At 35.7% G+C, this 6090-nt stretch overlaps 2 protein-coding genes and 1 pseudogene across 6 annotated transcripts in view; 2 read left to right on the top strand and 1 right to left on the bottom strand.

Moving 5' to 3' along the window:
* LOC134270684 (gamma-tubulin complex component 2-like) overlaps nt 1–6090 on the bottom strand; it is an 84420-nt gene that overhangs the window by 41374 nt on the left and 36956 nt on the right. The window lies entirely within an intron of this gene.
* The window catches only part of LOC134270686 (uncharacterized), a 44843-nt gene continuing 41214 nt past the window's right edge, over nt 2462–6090 (top strand). Inside the window, exon 1 of the mRNA XM_062752938.1 lies at nt 2462–2515. The gene's annotated coding sequence lies outside the window, so the exon portion shown is untranslated. The remainder of the gene's footprint in view (nt 2516–6090) is intronic.
* On the top strand, nt 3618–4536 carry LOC134270689 (uncharacterized; annotated as a pseudogene).

Genomic DNA, 6090 nt, shown 5'->3' with positions numbered 1-6090 from the left:
CTTTGAACTCTGTGACCTTGCCCTAATAACCTTTGATCTAGGTCATGTAATATCTAATGATCATAATTAACTCCTTATAAACCTACCTTAGACAATACATGTATGATCTTTGAAGTTAATTCATTGTAAAAAAAACATAAGAAAAAATATTTGTTTACACTGTACCATGTAACCTTGACCCCGTACAAATGATTAGTGCAAGATTCTTACATACCCTTAAGTCACAAGCACAATTTTCTGATTTTATTAAGGAATCACTGTCTAGTTTTGAGAGTATGCCAGGGCATCAACAATAGTGGGAAACATGGGATAATTTGCATAACGGGCTTCGCCCGTTATGCTTAAATTATCCCATGTTTCCCTGTCACAGATTGTCGAGAGGATTTACTATCTCTTTTTACTTACTAAATTAAAATATAACTCAAATGCTTTTTTAAAAGATAATTGACATATTTAATAACAATAAATGTACAAATTCAACAAAGTCCGTGTTGCTTGTCTTACTGCGTCGTGCTGCCGCCTTCCACACTACTGGCCAGAGGAACTCTAAGGCCCAAGGGTTGTTTCCCTTTTACGCACCACTCCACTCGGAACGGGCTGACTCACTACAAGGCACTGGGTGGCCTTTCCACACCGTCTCTACGTAGACTTATACCATGGATAGATGGAACCTGCTCCAACATACATATACAAGTTTTATTGATTAGCGCTTGTGGCTTGACACAAATACATACTTCACTCATTATCAAACTTGTGGATAATGTACACGTCTTAGATAAGACTAATTACACAAACGAGTTGTTTAAACTATGCATACAACTCTTACACAAATGCAATATTGCGAATTGCTACTACACGGACAAGTTTTATGACGGAAATTGTACACCATAGTTTAGAAATATTCAAATACGTGTTACTATACATAGAAATACAATTATAAACGAAACACACATGCTTAAAATGATGAGAAATGTGATTACTGGATGTTTTAGGACAAATGAACGCATAATGAAAATAATAAAGATAAAATTATAAACATAAACCTTACCTCAGAAAAGCTGGACCATAACATACAGGAAATACAGAGGAAGCCCTGCAGGTAATACTGGTACTCGGTGTAGTTATAATTTCTAATTACAAAACATATCAGATATCTACATGTATGAGAGAGGGGTAAAAGCGTCCTCCTCTCTGGACTGCCGTGTCCAAACTATCTTGCACGGACTGGCGGGTTTAAAGGTCCAGTGAGTTGAGGTTCAGTAAAGGATATTTACAATGATAAACTGACTAAAACGAAGGGGTTCCACACGGGATATTTACATAATATTAAAATAGTGTAACAAAATAATATTATGGGGATTTTAATGTGACATTCCCACTATTGTTGATGTTCTTGGCATACTCTCATAACTAGACAGTGATTCCTTATATTTCCATTTCATTGTGAAACAAAAATGTAGACTTAGACATTAAGAATGTAGACTAATTGATTTACATTACACGAGGACTTCCATGCCAATTTCAATAGTCCTCGCACACTGACGTCAAACACAAAGGCAGCCGCACGAGATTTACATGCATATTTGGCCTCCTTAGCGTCAGACACAGAGACAGATGTGCAAGAGATTTGCATGCGTATTAGGCCTCCTTAGCTGCTGAACTATCGACCTGCCTAATTTACATTCCAGCAGAATTATCAGGAAATCAACCCCGCTTACTTTCAAAGGGTTATTATCTAAGAGAAAAAATTTAGAAATGGAAATATTAAACATTCAATGACTTTTGCTAGATTTATTCTAATTTCTAAAACCCGTGACCTTGTCCAAATTACCTTGGGTACACTTTTGAGTGGAATGCAATCTTTGCCTTTAAAAATCTTCTTTTTTTAAAGGCTCTGGCTATTACAAAACAGCCATAACTTAACATGCTTAATATTTTAACACCCGGTGACCTTGTCCAAAATGAACTTACTGAAGTACAGGGTCAATGAACATTTCTGGCCACAATTAATATTCATTATTAAGTATGAAGTTTCTTGGTTACATTTTTTACAAATGAAGAATTCCATTCCTCCTGTACTAGTCAAAGTTCTATAATTTGCAATGAAATCTTAAATAGGTCACAACTTTTTTTTTTAATTTTTTAATTTTGACAGATCAGTCTGAAAGTACTAGATTCACAAGTTCAAATAGTATAATAAATTGATTCTACAGAACTTGAAAAAAAAAATAGGAAAGTTAGAAGATAATCTCTAAACAATAAATGCCTACATACAGCTAGACAGACAGACAGACAGACAAGTCTAATATACCCCCAAAAGCTTTGTTTACAAGGTGAAATTCACCATCTAATTCTTGTTAATACCAATGCATGATTTCAATCTATTTAAACTTTGCTACACTGACAGGTATAAACATATCACAGGTAATTAAATCACATGACCTCATTTGGAATGAAGACAAGGAAGTAAATTGTGATGTATAGAATTATCAGGGAGGCCATGTTGGATTTAGAGGTGAGACAAGATTATATTTAGTCAATTTAATATGATAATGTTACATTACCCTAGCTGCTGTCATTCATGACATTTGTTCAAACACATGAAAGATTCAGTTTAGATTATGCTTATGATATGAATTACAAATAATTGCAAAAGTCATGTTCTTCCCAATGCATAAACATGTACAGAGCATTTTTTTAAAAACTGCATACCGATATATAAACACTTATCAATATATCCCTAGTGTAATTGCTAAACTGAATTTCACAAAACAAAAAAAACAACTTCGATTGTGTTTGGTTTTAAATAACTTGAATTTCCTTTAATCATGTAATCCAAGTTTCGTTTTACTTTATTTACAGGGTCTGCTTATTGTTTGACCCAAACCCCAGTGATGGACCCCCGTTATTGTGCCCAAGACATCCTCCTCTGTGACCTGTGTCAAACAGCTGCATTACAGAGTCATTGTGAACTCTGTCGTATAAACCTCTGTATAGTCTGTGTTGGAAAACACCTCTCTGATTCCTCTAAAAGACACAATGTTGTACCATACAAACACAGAACTACTACTCCTAACTACCCAAAATGTCCGAACCACACCCAGAAACATTGTGAACTTTACTGTGAGAAATGTGACATTCCTGTCTGTTCTGCATGTACCTCCTCTGGGAAACATAAAGGACATGATTTATCTGATGCTCTGCAGAAACTTGGTTCTAAAACAAAATATTTAGAAAATGACTTGGAAGATCTAGAGAAAAGAATCTATCCAACATTTCAGGAAATTACTTCAGATTTAAGGTCTGAAAAAGTCAACTTGGAAAAACATTATGAAAAACTGACAACAGCTGTCACCAAACAAGGAGAAGACTGGCACAGAGAAATTAACATCATTGTCAACAAACAGAAATCTGAAATTGATGAGATGAAATCTAAACACCTGACTGCTTTAAATAAACAGGAAAATGAAATCAAGCAAATTACTTATGATGTTAAACTGTGCATTCTTGATCTGAAGAAAATACAATGATGTCTCTCTAAACTTGGCATACAAATCCAGGAATGCTGAATTCAAACGTTTACCTCCTAAAATCAATGTATTACTACCAGGTTTCTCTCCTCATCAGATCAACACCGAACAGCTCCATCAAATGTTTGGTTCTCTGTCACCATTATCCATTACACCAGAAGAACATGGCTACACAATGAAGACACCAGAAGCTGTATCCTGTCCTCCAGTCAAACAACTGCTTGATGAACCAGAGCTCATCACCACCATTGACACTGAGTATAAGTACTCACTACAAAGTGTTACCTGTCTCAGTGATGAAGAAATCTGGACACGTGGAGGAGACAAAAACATGAAACTCTACAACCTCCAGGACAAACTACTGAAGTCAATCCAAACCAAGTATGGGTACATACCATGTGACATAGCAGTGACAAGGAGTGGAGATCTAGTTTATACTAATACTAGCAACGGAACTGTAAACATAGTGAAGAATAAAAAGATACAGGAAGTGATCAAAGTACAGGGGTGGAGATCTAACTGTGTCTGTAGTACCTCCTCTGGTGAACTCCTGGTTACCATGGTCAGTGATGATGATAAACAATCAAAAGTTGTCAGTTACTCTGGCTCCGCAGAGATGCAAACCATTCAGTTTGATAGTGAAGGTAAACCTCTGTATTCATCTGATAACCTTAAATACATCAGTGAGAACAGGAACCTGGATATCTGTGTAGCTGACCATGGAGCAAAAGCAGTAGTGGTGGTTAATCAGGCAGGAAAACTCCGATTTAGATACACTGGTCATCCCTCTACTAACAAGGGACCATTTGTTCCACGCGGCATCACAACAGACAGCCAGAGTCAGATCCTGACAGCAGACTTTTGTAACAACTGTATCCACATCCTAGATCAGGATGGACAGTTCCTCCGTTACATTGATAACTGTGATCTACAGTTTCCAGGGGGTTTATGTGTAGACACCAGAGACAACCTCTTTTTAGCTGAGTGGGGCAGTGGTGAAGTGAAGAAAATCAAATATATGTAAATAGAGTGAAAACATAAACTGTTTGTATCTGAGATAATCTCTGTGGCTGAGGGAAATAAAATTGTGAACAAAAATTCAAGTTCTTGTGAATTGCAATAAAAATGTAAAAAAAAAAAATAATAATTGCCACAAAGGAGCTAAACCCTTAATGGTGTCATTAATGTTTACAGAAATCAGAACTGTATGATGTGTAATCTGATGATGAAAAAGAGCCCCGCCACAGCATGATACGCCCGTCAAATATTGTTCTATGATCATAAATTGGTTAGGATGCAAGAAAATCAGGTAGCCTTGATTAACAGATTGACACAGATTTCAATGATTTAATTTCCATTTCTTATCATACATCTCTAAGAGACGGGTACCTGCAAAGTGCGAAACGAAATAGAAACGAAACGAACTGAAACGAAACGAAATCTACCAAAACGAAACGAAACTAAATGAAAACGAAACCTGCCGAAACGAAACGAAACAAAACTTTCAGAATGATTATATTGTCTAATTTTACTTCATATGAAATTTATATAGTTCAAGCACCACAGGCTTCGCTCCAAGCTATTAAAAAGGGGGGGGGGGTGGGGTAACCAACAAAAAGGTTAATGCCTATATAATATATTTCTTTGCAAAAAAAAAGAAAAGTTTTGGGGGGAGGCTAACACGCCCCCCCCCCACGCTTCCAACGCCAATGTCATATTTTATTAATATCTTACTGAATAATTTACCTACTTACAATTGACATCGTTTGCTCTGAGAGACTTTTTTCTTGTCAGTAAAATCGTTTTCGACGTCTCTTATGGAGCCTCTTTATTGCAAACCACTCATTTCTTCCTCGAAAATCCTCGATAAAAATAGGACTGTATGTACGTAGAAAGGATACACAAGATTCCGGTTGTACATGTAGTTACATGTATAACTGAACAATAAAATCAGACACCTCGGAATGGATTACTAAATACTCTAAGTCGCTGGTTTATCCTATGTTTTATGACATTCGCAATAAAACAGTACAGTGACTTTATAAATAAGGACTGAAAATAAGAGTAAAATATAAAAATTAGAAAATACTGCACATATTGAAATTATACATGCATAGTACGCTCGTGCATATTTGCAGCTGACTGAGAAGGGAGTATAATTTATCAATAATTTAAAATTTTAAACTAACAAATGCTTGAACTATATATATAAATTTTATTTGAAGTAAAAAAAAAAAAAAGTCCACATGCAGTTACACATATATGTTTATATACATGTACCTTGATTTGAAAAAAAAACCCAAACATTTTGATAGTTTTGTTTCGTTTCGGCAGGTTTCGTTTCGTATCGTCGTGATTTCGTTTCGTTTCGGTAGGTTTCGTAGGTTTAAGCCGAAATACATGTACTTTTGACTTGGCGCTTCGTAATGTTCAGTCATGTATATACCGAGTGCATGCTCTACTGTAGAGGCCAATCTCTAAAACTTGACAAAAGCAGAAAATATCGAATTATTGGTATGACGGACAAGGAATTCATGTATATTTTGCTTAGTTTTATTTT

Source organism: Saccostrea cucullata, unplaced genomic scaffold (genome assembly GCF_032062105.1).
Source record: "Saccostrea cucullata isolate Sc308-1 unplaced genomic scaffold, CSIRO_AGI_Scuc_v1 ctg1158, whole genome shotgun sequence".
Classification (NCBI taxonomy): domain Eukaryota; kingdom Metazoa; phylum Mollusca; class Bivalvia; order Ostreida; family Ostreidae; genus Saccostrea; species Saccostrea cuccullata.
The sequence above is the reverse complement of the archived record's forward strand: the minus strand, read 5'-3'. Positions and strand labels throughout refer to the sequence as shown.